At 41.2% G+C, this 14,791-nt stretch overlaps 1 protein-coding gene across 13 annotated transcripts in view; it reads left to right on the top strand.

The window, feature by feature from the left end:
* MYO3B (myosin IIIB) overlaps positions 1 to 14,791 on the top strand; it is a 489,550-nt gene that overhangs the window by 376,263 nt on the left and 98,496 nt on the right. The gene's annotated exons all lie outside the window — the stretch shown is intronic.

The raw sequence follows: 14,791 nt of genomic DNA, 5'->3' as shown, positions 1-14,791 counted from the left end.
TGACAAATCTTAAATCACAACCAGCTAAGGGAAAAACCCTGGTGGGCATAAAACCGTCATCCTGTGATTGGTGGAGAGAACTCCAGCACCGAATTCTTGGGATTAAAGCCTCATGGAGAAGATGCTCCCATCTGTGCATGATGGGGTGGGGGCTAACTCGGCTAGGGAGAAGGCAGCTTCAGGTTGAAAGGAGAAATCAGTGGTTGGTGTGGCCCTTCTCCGCTCCGCTTCCTACATGAGCCTGTAACTGTGTACAGTGAATGGCAGAAAGGAAATAGTCTTTTATGTCGTGGGGCTTTGTTCCCATGATGGTAATCCTCTATTTTAATGCTGATAAGTACAATAGTGAGGATTATGCTCCTTAATTTAATTTGGCCTGCATATGGCAAAGCTCTTGCCAGGCTTTTATTTGACATTCTTTAGCACAGCTAGCCTGTTGTTATATAACAAGAAGCCCCTATAACGGAGGCAGGAGATTGATAATGCTGGTGCACGTGTTTCTACCCGGCAGCTCGTTACACACCTCCAGAGAAACCGCTTCCTTGTGGGCCACTTCAGGGAGGATTCGGACTCCGAGTGACGGGAATCTTCATGACTCAGGCAGCTCGAGGAGAGCTGGCACCTCGCAAGAGGGGAAAGCGAGCACATATTTCTCCCACTCTGGGGCTTGGAGCCAATTGGGCTGACCTCAGAATGGATGAGCCAGAGAAACAGCCTCCCAGTCAGGGCCAACTGTGGGCCAGATCTTCATGTGGGCTGTAAAAGTACAGATTGCCACATATCTTGACACACACACTGCGTGGGGGGTCCCCGCAGAAATATGTGGCAGTGCTAAGAAGATTAAACAAAACAAAACTTTCCTTATGTATCAGGAGGACCTTTCCTCTCCCACCCTTCGGTTCCCGTGCTCCTTTTTCCTTCCACTTCTGTTTCTCCCCCTCCGGAGGCGGGTGCCCTCCAGCCAAGTGCCTACTACCAGGGCCAAGTTAATGCACTAGGCATTAGAGGAACTTGGACACCGAAGGAGGGTGGCGGCAGGTATGGGCGCAGTGGTAGAGGTGGTGGCCTTCTTCTAGGAAGTGCTCGTGATACGCTGTGTGTTATCTCCTTTGGGTAGAAAGCAGATGGGCCTTGGTGACAGTCCTGAGTTTAAATCATAGTTCAGCTTCTTATGAACTACGAGTCTTTGGTCAAATTCCTTCATCTTTCTGAAACTCGGTGTCCTGGGCTGCAGAAAGGGCGTGATTGTGAGGATTGGAGATGATCTCTGCAACGGAACTAGCATAGCTCTAGACGCATGGTAAATGCTCACGGGATGATAACACGCTGCTGTTGGTTGTGGTGTTGCAACAGTAGTCTGTGCAAGCTAGCCTGAAGTGAAGAGTCAAGGCTCCTCTGGCTTAGCTGTAGGGCTTTAGACTAAAATACGCATTGAGGATTCCAGCACTTTAGAAACTTTGAACAGCCCTCACTCTCTGCTTTAACGTGAGGGTCATATTTTATTTTCTTGTGTTCCTGGCTTTTATGCAGGGATAAACGTGAGGTTGAGTTTGGGCCCGACTCACCCTTGCCAATATGGCCAGGGTTTCACTGGCACAGCCTCAAGTGGTAACTTCCAGAGCTTACTCGATTGTTAGGGCCTTCTTGGAGTTTCTTGATTTTTAAAGTACTAATTGGTCACATTTATTTTCAAACCGTTTTTGAAGCCAGAAATCTTATCACCAGCTGAAAGGAGCTTCAAGGAAAAATCTGTTTTGAGTTATATTTTTCCTTGTGGATTTGCTTATGGCTGTACATAAATATTTATCTGAACGATTTCAACAAACCTTAAATCATCAGTGGATCAGTGATCCTTATGCAAAAGACCCTTTTAGAAGGATTGTGGATGTCAAGAATGTCAGCAGTCCAAGTTCTTTTTGGAGGACCAGATTCCAAAGTCTAGTGCCCTCTTTTAAAATTATCTGGAGCTGTTTGGTGATTTGCAGTATGTCTTTTGTTTTCCTATTTCTGTATACCTGTCCATGCTATTCCTTCTGAATAGAATTTCCTTGACAGTTCTTTCTTTACCTGGAATATTTTACTCATCCTTCACGCTATCACCCATGTGGCACCTCGTGCAGGGTTTTGAAACAGACTAGAGCTAGGAGAAAACCATCCCATGTGGGAGAAAGAGTGAACCATGCCAGAGGCATGATGTGCAGGGGGCACAACAAGAAGGCGAGGTGTCCAGTGGGATGAAGGCAGAGGGTGTGGTGGGAGGGACGTGATGCAGGGAGAACTATAACGGGCAATAAAGCAGATATGAGCCAAGATGTGGGAGGCTTAAAGATGCACAAAATGTTTTGGACCATATTCTATAAGCTGAAAAATGTACACATACAGTCATTGAGTAGAATATGGTCTGCAGACGTATTTTGGTTGGCCTTAACAATGTTTTTAAAATTCTTAATTTAGTTTCCAACTTATAAAAATAGAAAGACTTCATGGAACAATTCAGATTTCTGATGGCTTTAAAAAATTGTTGTATCTAGCAGCAGTCTGCTGGGACCGAGTAGAGGGTGTCTTCCATTGATTCCTACTCACAGACTGCTTAATTCATGGCCTGGCCCCACCAGCATCTGAGTTTGACTCCTGTCCACTGTGTTCAGGGGCACCATGCAGGCAGAGGAAGCAGTTTAGGCTATGGACTCTGGAGCCAGATTGCTTCTGTCTAGGCTCAGGTCCGTGTCCAACTAGCTCAGTGACCTTGGGCAAGTTAAGCACATGTCTAATAATGGTACCTATCTCCTATAACCATTGTGAGAATAAATTATAGGAAATGTTTAGAAGACTACCAGGCGTGTAGTAAATGCACAGAAATGTTAACTGTTATTACTATAATCTATATGTGGTAATAAACTCCAGGGTTGAAACTGTCACTCATTTCTGGATAACAGCCGAATCTGGATCTTGGGCCATTATAAGCATAAGGGTAATTGATGAACGGATGAATGATTTTTTACTTCTGTTAGATCCAAAGCTAAATTTAATTAGTTTTCCCTCAAGAAATGCTTCTTATTTATGTTGAGTTTGACTTCAACATAATAATTGATTTTTGATAAAGTAGGAATCTGGCTTTCTCAGAAACCCAACAGTGCTAACAAAATAAGGGAATGGAAATGTTAACATCGTCTCATTTTTCTGTAATGGATCTAACTTCCCAACTCAGAAATGAGGCCTGGGGTGCCTGGGTGGCTCAGTCAGTTAAGCATTGGACTTTTGATCTCAGCTCAGGTCTTGATCTCAGGGTCATGAGTTCAAACCCTGCAATGGGCTGCATGCTGGGTGTGAAGCCTACTTAAAAAAAAATTAAGACCCAAGTTTGGGAAGATGCTTAATTATGTATTTTCTTTATGAAGCAGAGTTATTGGCAGGTAACTGCCTATGGTTACTATCTTAATTTAGAGTTAGCTGCTAGGATCCAGACATAGTGAACTTAAGCAGAAATATTAGAACACATTTTTTGAAGTTTATTTATTTATTTTGAGAGAGAGAGCGAGAGACAGAGAGAAAGCGGGTGGGGGAGGGGCAGAGAGAGAGAGAGACAGAATCCCAAGCGGGCTCTGTGTTGTCAGCACAGAGCCTGATGCTGGACTCGAACTCACAAACCATGAGATCATGACCTGAGCTGAGATCGAGTCAAAATATTTGACTGAGCCACCCCAGCACCCTGCTGTTAGAACACATTTTTGACCTGGGTTCTCTGACCACCCCCACCCACACACGAGATCCACACTTCAAGGCAGTGTTTTGGGCCTGGTGTCTCAGACAAACATGGAGCATCTCCAGAAATGGTTTGGACAGTTTGACGTGAGAACCAATTTCGGTGTGTTCGACATAACCTCATGTATAGCCGCAGTTACCGCATCACCCACTGAGGCCTTAAATGTGATCCCCTGTGGACACATCAGCAAGTGATGCTGTCAGCGAATGATGGCCTGAGCTCTGTGGAGTTGACCTGCAATGTTGGATTTACTTTCTTTCTGGAAAACCTGCACATTTACAGAGAACTTTGGTCCAGTGACACTTAATTTTATTTGGATAAATAGCTCAGTGACCTAAATTCTAAAACTGAATGATATGTTCAGTTTATACTGAAAGGTGGAAGTTGCTCTTTCACTTTATACTTTAAGTAGCAAATAACTCCCCCCCCTTATTTTTTTATAAAAAATCAACTGTTCAGAATGATAACCTGTACTTTTACTAAAGAAATCTCCATCTCTCTTTAGCTCTCTCCTTTTCCTTCTTTCTTTCCTTTTCTTCTCTCTCAGTTTCTGTTTGTCTCTCTCCGTGTACAATTGATACCTACATCCCTAAAGTTCTGGTTTCTAATCTAAAGGCCAGTTTCAAGGAATGACAAAATTTGGCAAATTCTTCTGACCATTTCATCATCCCTTGCTCCCGTCCTACATTTTGTGAGTGTAGGAAATTCTAGAAATTCAGTCCATCTCTGATACCTACTTTGCTTGTATCCTCATCCATACCTTTGCTATGTTCAGGCTCAGAATGAGTTTTTGACAAAAATACCTTTGCAGAGCACCTGGGTGGCTCAGTCGGTTAAGCGTCTAACTCTTGATTTCAGCTCAGGTCATGATCTCACAGTCATGATATCAAGCCCCACATCAGGCTCCATGCTGGGTATGGAGCCTGCTTAAGATTCTCTCTCTCCCTTTCTTATACCCTTCCCCATGCTTGTTCTTTCTCTCTCTCTCTCTCAAAAAAAAAAAAAAAATCTTTGCATATTGAGCCTATTTTGAAAGAAAAAACAAACTTGAGAAAAGAAAACTTGTTCAAGATGAAAATATTGCAGGAAACAAAATTTGTGTAAAAATGAATTCTAGATAAAAGTGTTTTATCATCAATACTTAAGGAAACCTAGATTATAATCTTACAGGTTGAAGGAAGAATAACTTTATATATTTCCACAGCCTTGTTAACTTTATCTCATTTTCTTTGGGTTAAAAGGAAAAACAGTAGTGTTTCTGTTCCAAATGTATTTTGTGGATTCTGTGGCATTTGGCTTGTACCTACAGGGCACAAATATTCCAGCATATTTCCCATTAGTATTGCCCCAGTCACTTTAAACTGTGAAGGACCTGAGCAAGTGTTGGCCACAGCAGCCATTGACAGTAGTGATGCCACACTCTTTCTGTGTGCACCTCAGTGACTTCTCAGACTTGCCTCCTTGATGAGCAGACAAAACAGAAGGAGGCTGGAATTTTTTTCTTTTCATCTCAATGGTGTAGGTCAGGAAGACAGGAATAGAGAGCTTTGGTGAGACAGGGCTCTAGCGACTGCTGTGATTGGGAAATTAGATAATAAACAGACCCTGTTACTAAGATTCTAATGGCCTAAAATCAACACAGTCTGGAGACGCAGGCAGGAGTGGCCTTCCTTGCTCTGGCCCAGACCTTCCCCGGAGAGCTCTTTGTGTCAACAAGAACAGCCAGCGCTCCTGGCCCGCTCCCAGCACTCAGAGTGGGGCTATCATTTTTGTTTGCTTTGCAAATATCTTAATGGGAAGTGGTTCAACACCACCTATGGGTTAATCTGAGGGGTTCTGCTTGGCAGCTGTTAGCTCTGAGAGCCACATGGCTGCTCTCGGGTGGAGGGAGTCAGGCTGACGGTTAACTACCCAGCGCCAGGTTGAGGCATCTCCTTTGCTTATTGGATTTACTGACTGGCAGGAAGCACAAGCACCTTGTTGTCTTTTATTTTTAGTTCGTTCCTCCTGGGAGTGTAAGGATGTTATTCTCAGATCCAATTGTGCTTTTCCCTCTAAGGCAGGGCTGTTGTTTCCATTAGTTTCTCTAGCATGCCACATACTTCTTTCACCCAAGTGCAATCTCATAGAATCTGTAATTTCATATTAAAAGTGGTGGTGTGGCAGTGGTGGAGTCCGTGGTATTGTTGCAGGAAGAAGGATCTGATCTGTTAGCCTGTTAGGAGGGCAAAGCTACAGCCCTGTCTTCACCTGGGATCTAAAGGCTTGAATAGATACCAACTTTCTTAAGAATCTCTGCTCTGCTGTTCCCTCAGTTTTCTTTTCTCTTCCTAAATTTGGCTCTCACTTGTCTTGACCCATGGGAACGCTTCCCCAGGTGACTTGGCCAACTCATGTTTTTCTGGATCTGTGTCAGTAGACATTGGCTCAAATTAACTCTTTCTTTATGCTTCCTTCACAGGATTTCAGGCAGGGCTGGGACAGTTTCCACAGTGCAGGTTAGGAAAGTTCCTAGACTGATGACAGACTTGTAGACAGTTTCCAAACGCCCCATTTGTAAAAATGCAAAAAGTTCAGATGACTCTATAAACTCTGGAACAAATGTCCAGCTACCCTCAGTAACAGTGCAGACTTGCTTCTAAGACTTTTTCCTTTCCTGAAGATTTCCACACCTATTTGTGGAGTTGCCTGGTGGTTGAGAGCAAGGGCTAGACCTGCTGCTGCTAAGGGTAAGTAAGGCTTTGATGAACTCATTTGCTCCATTTCCTCGTCATTAAATGGAAGACAAAGTGACACGATGTCTACCTCACCAGGTTGAGAATGTCCAGTGAGATAACGTAGATAAAGTGTATCTTACCTGACACATAAAACATATTCATGAATAGTAATAAGAAGGAGTTATTGTTGCTCTCTCTGAAGTACCCATCTTTCCCTATGTAATTTTTAGTGTTCTACATTCTTTTCTGAGACATTCATTTTGAAATCTGTGGTTCCTAACTCTTTAAAATGAAGTCAGTGCTGAAGTGCCTGGGTGGATCAGCCAGTTAAGCTTCCGACCTCGGCTCGGGTCAGGATCTCATGGTTCATGGGTTCCCCGCATTGGGCTCCTTGATAACAGCATGAGGCCTGCTTGGGATTCTCTCTCTCTCTCCCTTTTCTCGCTGCCCCTCCCCCACTTGCTCACGTGCACATGTGTGCACATGCTCTCTCTCTCTCTCTCTCTCTCAAACTTAAAAAAAAAATTAAGCTAGTGCCAAATCGAGGACAATTCAGTATCAAAGTAAATAATGATAATAAAAGAATATAGTGTATTGAATAAAATAAGAATCCACTAGTCTATACTGATAGATGGAAGGGAGGGAGGGAGAGAATGAGAGGAGGGAGGGAAAGGAAGATGAAGAAAGGAAGAAACAGGGTAAGCTTTTCCTTGCAATAAACTGTGAAATAATAAATGTAAAAGGAATGATGAAAACAGAAAATCATTGTTTGGCAACTGCTAAAATAACCATTGTTTTAGACAAAAATCATCAACGGATGCTAAAACTAGTAGGGAAAGTTTAAGGAGTTAACAAGCTTTTTACATAATCACAGAGTAAATCTCCATGAGATACTTAGTGATTGCAAAAAGACAGTGGGGCAGTCTGGCAGACCCTATGTTAACCAAGTGTTGAAAGTTAGCATCACCAGTAATTGGACAAATTGACAGCATCTTCCTCCCCATGATGCACTGAGGAAGAACACAATATTACTTCGGTGGATTTCCTGCCAAATGCGCATAACCTGAATTTAATCATGAAGAAACAGCAGACAAACCAGAAAGACCTCTTCCAAAATTAATGATCTATAGGTTTTAAAATGCAACACAAGGAAGACTAAGGAACTGTTTCAGATGAAAGGAGACTAGAGAAACATGACAACTGAATGCAGTGTATGGTCCAGAATTTGCCTTTTCTATAGAAGACATTATTGGGACAGGTGGCAAAATCCAGACAGCTAAACATTGGATAATAGTATTGTATTAATATTAATTTCCTGATTTTGGTTATTTTACCTCATCATATAAGAGAATGCCCTTGCTTTTAAGAAGCACACACTGGGGCGCCTGGGTGGCTCAGCCGGTTGAGCGTCCGACTTAGGCTCAGGTCATGATCTCACAGCTCGTGAGTTCGAGCCCTGTGTCGGGCTCTGTGCTGACAGCTCAGAGCCTGGAGCCTGCTTCTGCTTCTGTGTCTCCCTCTCTGCCTCTAACCCACTCGCATTCTGTCTCTGTCTCTGTCAAAAATAAATAAACATTAAAAAAAAAAATTTAAGAAGCACACACTGAAGTATTTAGGGATAAAGGGACACCAGGTGCAACTGACTCTCAAATGGTTCAGAAAAAAATTATATGTATTTGTGTATACGGATATCAGTATACGTGTACCGAGAGAAAGAGAGGAGAGAGGATAAGACAAATGTATATATTGCTAATATTTGGAGAATATTCTGAGTAGTATACAAAATTTCATATGTTATTCTTGCATCTTTACTATAAATGTGAAATTAAGTCAAAATAAAAAGTTAAAATTGGGCACCTAGGTGGCTCAGTCAGTTAAACATCTGACTTGATCTCAGCTCAGGTTTTCGTCACAGGGTCCTGAGTTCAGGCCCCGTGTTGGGCTCCACACTGGGTATGGAGCCTACTTGAAAAAAAAAAAGTTAAAATTAAAAAGTAAATTCGGTGCTACTTCTCTCCTTTTGACTGGGCAGTTCATCAGCCACTTTCTCTTTAGATCACAGTCCCTCTCAATCCATACCTGCAAGTCTAGTCACATGAGCATTGCCCTGCTTGCTGTCTGTCCTTGACTTCTCCACTGTGACGTTGCTGACTGCATACAGTCTTGTTTAGGCTTTTTCACTTCAGTTTTTAAATTCCTTCAACTGTTTCTCCCTACGCTTACGCCCCCTCCCTCATCTGTCTTTGGGCCTCATCGTTTAGTGCCTGCTTATCTATCATGCACTTTATTTCAGGATTTCTTGCTTTTATTTCTCTGAACTGAGCACTGCTTTCATAATTAAAGGAGGAAAACAGGGTTAAATATACCACCTTTGGTGGGTATACTAGTGACAAGAGCATCATCCAAAGAATGTGGAATTTAGACTCCTCTTACCTCTGACTTACTTGGACAAGTCACATCAGCCTTTCTAGGCCTCAGTTTTCCCACTTAAAGCATGAAAAAGAAATGGTAAATTACCTCTGAAGTTTCCTTTGTCTCCACAAGTCTCTGCCCTGGCCTAATTCAGGCTTTAAAGTGCTAGAACTGTCACTCAAAATTAACTCAACCCACAAGTTACCTTGTGACCCCACTCAAAGGAGAAACAGAGGTCACGAAAGGAAGCTACCCCCGGGGTACCTGTCATTAGCATTCTCCTGTCCCTCAAGCCTGAAGTTTCCCAGTTCAGGGACTTTCAGAAGTACAAAATTATAGACAACTAATATTAAACACCTTGCTAAGTGTGTGTTTCTAAATTCTGACCGTGGATATATCTTCTAACTTAATTATTTTAAAATCCTTTTGTTGTCTTTTTTGTTCTGCCTAAAAGCACAAATGGAAACCTTCCGCCCCAATTTTGCAAGAATTTTTATTTACATTTTCCTGATGAAGATGCTGAGGTACTGATTTGTCCAAGATCAAGTTGTCATATTTGGCAAATAAAAATGCAGGATACCCACTTAAATTTGAATTTTATATAAATAACTTTTAGTGTATGTCCCATGAAATATTTTTAAAAACATACCAAAAAATTATGTGTTGTATACTTAGAATTCAAAATACACCATTAAGTGAGTGTATTTTAGTGCTAGCCCATGTGTTTTGGCACTAATATGTCAGGAATATGTACGTGTATATCATAAATATGTATCATAAAGTATGTTGCTAAGCCTTTATCAATTGTTTGCAATAGTCTTCTGGCTTCTACGTGCCGTAACACAATGTTTTTTACCTTTTAGGAGCTTTTGCTTGAAAACATATTCAAAGACATCAATTCCTATTTTTTTATTAAGGGTTCTATTCAGATATCATCTACTGCAGCCATTCAGTCTAAATTGCAGACCCTAGGGATGCCTGGGTGGCTTAGTCTGTTAAGTGTCCAACTCTTGATTTCAGTTCGGGTCATGATCTCACAGTTGTGAGATCGAGCCCCATGTCAGCCTCGGCGCTGAGCGTGGAAGCTGTTTGGAATTCTCTCCCCCTTACCGTCTGCCTCTCTCTGTCACCCACCCCCACCCTCCCTGCCGCTCATGTGTGATCACTTGTATTTGCTCCCTCTCTCCCTCAAAATAAATAAATAAACATTTTTTTTAAATAAAAAATAAAAATAAATAAAATTGCAGACCCTGCCTCCAGCACTTCTAATGCCCCTTTCTTGCTTCAGTTTTCTTCTTTGGCACTTCTGTTTAACGTGCTAGCATATTTACTTTTCTCTTTCATTCATTGTCTGCTTCCCCCACTAAAATATAGGTTCTTAAGAGCATAGCAATCTTTGATTTCCTTGTCACCGCTGTATCCCCCATAACAGCAAGAGACAAAGGTACTCAAAAATTATTTGTGGAATGAGTGAATGATATCTGGGAGGCAATTGAGGACCTTATATCGCACACATAATATATGTTTTATAATTATACAGTCTTTTTTTTAATTAATTAATTAATTAATTAATTTAGAGTGTGTGTGAGTGTGAGCAGGGGAGGGGCAGAGAGAGGGAAAGACAGAATCCCAAGCAGGTTCCACACTGCCAGCACTGCCAGTGCAGAGCCCAACCTTGGGCTTGAACTCCCAAACCCTGAGATCATGACCTGAGCCAAGATCGAGTCGGACGCTCAACTGACTTAGCCACCCAGGCACCCCAATTACACAGAATCTTAAGTCTTCCCAGCAAATTAGAATCTTGAGTGTGGTACAGTGTGTATAATCTTCATATTAGTCCATAGACACTAAGTAAATAAAAGGTCAACAGGTCAGGGATCAAGGAGTATCTCCGGATACAGTTGGGCTTAATTTAATCTGTTTCCTGGCAAGTTTTCTAGAATTAAATGTTAGTTGCTCCAGGCAACATTGATTAAGATCCCAAATCAATTGTGTCACTGTCTACAGAAGTCCAGCAACAAAATGGTGCCAGAGGCTGAGAACACAGGCTCTGTGTCCACCGGACCTGGGTTTGTATCAGAATGTCTGGATGCCACCTGCACAGGGCACTCAGTCTGCCCCAGTTTCAGCTGTGAAAAGGGCACTCTGGTAGGACCTTCGCTGCTAGCACTGACTTGAGGATTAAACAAGAGCATCCAGTCACATCCTGAGCACAGAAAAGTGTGCTCAGCTATTCTGGCTGTGCTGTGGCCCTCAGCCCATGGTCGTGCATTTCTTTGGGTCACAGTGCACTTCCTCACTACTGCATCCGAGTTCCATCCCTGGGCCTGAGGCTGGTTTTGCCTTTGCTCCCTTGGCTGCTGACAAAGAACTGAAGTACGTTTTATGGGTTACTTTAAATGTGGGTTATTTTACGGGCTCTTGGTTGAGTGTCCTTTTTTCCAATAAGACAAGTATTCTCAGCAGAATGAAGAAAAGTCTTCTGCTCTTAACCTTAGACTTTACACATGACAGCTGCCTGCAATAAAGTAGTAAAGGAGAAAAAAAGAAATGAGAATACAAGAGCTGGCTAAGGCTGTGTGGGCTCACGGATGGGGAAAAGCAATGAGGCAAACAAATATCAAATTTAAAGGACTCAGTGGGACTTGGGAAATTAGCATAAGTACATACATTTAACTAGTAGTGCTAACTTTGAGCAGTGACATTATGAAACATTTATTAGGCCTTTTGAGCCCTTTTGATGAATTTGTCCTTGAGCCATGCTCTAAAACTTAAAATAATTACGTGTCCAAGAACAAACTAATACCCATCTATTTAAATATAACTTGTATATTCAACTTATTTGGCAATGATACTGGTTGGGATGCTGAGATACAGGGCATACCTTCAGAATCTTTGTAAAAGTTACCAAGTAGCCAAACATAATTCAGAACAAATAACACAAACACTGTGATCGTTCTTTCATGTTTCCCTTTTTCCTGCAGTAATGGTGATCTTATTTTGCATGATTATTGTTTGTTTTCACTTCTTCTGTACTCTTTGTTTTTCCTTCATGTCATATATCAAAGCCCAGGAATAATGTTTTCCTTCTTTTGGAATCAACAAATGCTAATTAAACTAATAATGAGGTACCCCTCTTTTTTGTTGACCAAAGAGCTAAGCAAAGCTTAAAAAGACTAATAATACCCAGGGTTGGTGATATGAGAAGTAGGTCCTTTCATACTTTTGCAGATATGAACGTTAATTTTTATTGCCTTTTAGAGGAGAATTTGATGATATAATTCAAAAGCTATAAAACAGGCAAAGAGTTTGCTCACCCTTTGACTCAACAGCCTCAAATTAAGATTTATCCAAGAAGCAGGGGCACCTGGCACCTGGGTGGCTCAGTCAGTTGAGTGTCCGACTTCGGCTCAGGTTATGATTTCACAGCTTGTGAGTTCGAGCCCCGTGTTGAGCTCTGTGCTGACAGTTCAGAGCCTGGAAGCTGCTTCAGATTCTGTCTCGTCTCTCTCTACCCCTCCCCCCACCTCTCTTAAATATAAATATAAAAAAAGATTTATCCAAGAAAATAATTGGATGAGTACTCATACCTATATGCACAGAATATTTCATGATTTGTTATTTATAATGTTGTAAAACTGGAAACAACTTAAATATCCAAAAGTAAGAGATAAAATCATTTATGATACTCACCCAACGTAATACTATGCAACCATAAATATGATATGCCTGCACACTTGCATATATGTGTAGTGCACACAAATATAGCAAAAGATGCTCCTAACTTGGCAAAGGTAAGTCAAAATGGCAAACATCTGAGCCTTTGTCTTTTTTAAATGTATATTATATGCATAGAAAAGCGTCTGAAAAAATATACATCAAGATATTAACAGATCCATTTGGTTGTGGAAATTATCCTTGATCTTTATTTTCTTCTCTTTAAATATCTATTTTAGATGATTCAATAATGAATTGTTTTTAGGTTTATTATTTTTTCTGAGAGAGAGAGAGAGAGAGTGTACACATGAGGGAGGGGCAGAGAGAGAGAGGGAGAAACCCAAGCAGGCTACCCACTGTCAGAGTAGAGCTGGACACAGGGCTTGAACTCACAAAACTGTGAGATCATGATCTGAGCCAAAATCAAGAGTCAAAAGTAGGACACTCAGCCAACTGAGCCACCCAGGCACCCTTATATGTTATTTTTTAATCAGAAAAAAAATTCTTTTTTATTCAGAAGGAGAAAAAAAAGGAAACATTTTGCCACCAGTTCTTTTAGTCATTTGCTTTGGGGAGAAAGTCAAAGATTACTACACTTTCATTGATTAGTGAATGGTGAATATTCAGACCTCTTGGGAATTTGGAGCATCTTCAACTAAAAAATAAAGAAGAAAAGACAAAACTGATGAACACAACTCTGATGTCTCAAAGGCCAAGTGGCTTGTTTCCTTGGCTCTCCCTTCTTGAGCATAATTTGATAAAGCCCACCTTCACTAGATGATTTGCAGACGTTCTTAATTGGTCAGCATGTGGCACCAGATGAGTTAGTTACAATAGTAAGTTTTCAGTGTGGTTATGTTCAGTAGATTGTGGAAATGCACCAGGGTGCCTCCAACCCTGCCCAGAGTACAAGCGATGGCCTGGGTGGGGATGGGGCAGGAAAGGCTCTTCCAAGCTAAAGGGTAAAGGTGCAATGGCCGGGTGTGTCAGAGAGGAGACGACATTGCAGGAAAAGCACAGAAGTATGAATACAACCAGGTTTGGTGGGGGCATGGCAAATGCTTATTTGTTGTGATGGTGGTGATAGAGAATAAAGGCATTCTAGAAATCCTAGCTTTCCAAGTTTCGTAATACAGTATGCATTACTTATACCTTTATGTTTACATGAAAATCTGTGTTCTTAGAACATTTTCCATTCTTCCAATCCTCTGTACCTTCAAAGCCATTTTAATAAATGTAAGAAAAGATGCACGGACACCTGGCTAAAACAAATCAGGGAAGAGTAGATGCACAGTGACAGTATAGGGAGATTCAGATATGGTGGTGTTCCACATTTGTACCCTCAGCCCTCACAATGTTCAGATTCCATATAATTGCTAAATAAGAATTCTTCAGTTGCCAGTTGGGGTTTGACCTGTGGCCAGTTCACATGGAAACCCCGTTAGTGCTCAGGTCAGCTCGGGATCTTTTACAAAAGACGGTGTCCTTTTCTCTGATGTCATTTTTTTAAAAATGTCTTTATTTACCTAACCTTGAACTTATCAAAACCATTTGCAAAGATGTTTATGTTTTCTATTACCCTTCATGGTAATTTCCATAAGGAAAGTTATATGACTTATTTATCTTATGACTTATCTGAAATCCCCAAGATTCATGGGGATCCTACTATGTTAAAATATCTTGGTCTGAGCATATCTTTTGCAGGGTGGATTGGCTGGTGCTTCTTGGGAACAAGAAATTGACCTCTTCTTATTAAAAGCTCCATGTACAACAGATTTTTTTTTTTTTCAGAGCTATCAAAGAAACAGGAGCAAATGTGCTTGGTTATGCTGATTAGCCTTTCTCCCAGGGCTACCACAGAAGACACACGAATTTACAATGAGAACTACTCAGACAGCAGGATGCTAACAAATCAACCGACAATGAATTAGCTGCAACCTATCCTGTTTTGAAATTAGAATATACTTTCAAGTGTGAACGACTAATGAGTTTCTCAGTTTGTCTACAAGCCATTCTAAATTACAATTGATAAAAGATAAGACATAATCCTGCAAATTTTATCAGAGCTAATAAAAACTGCAAAAAGAAATTTAAATGAAGTTTATAAAACGGAGAGTCAGAGGGTAACCACTGTGTCTCTGTTCCCATCCAAGAAAAGTTACCCTAACCCTAAAGTAGGAAA

Source organism: Prionailurus viverrinus, chromosome C1, assembly GCF_022837055.1.
Source record: "Prionailurus viverrinus isolate Anna chromosome C1, UM_Priviv_1.0, whole genome shotgun sequence".
Classification (NCBI taxonomy): domain Eukaryota; kingdom Metazoa; phylum Chordata; class Mammalia; order Carnivora; family Felidae; genus Prionailurus; species Prionailurus viverrinus.
This window is presented reverse-complemented; position numbering and strand designations above follow the sequence as displayed.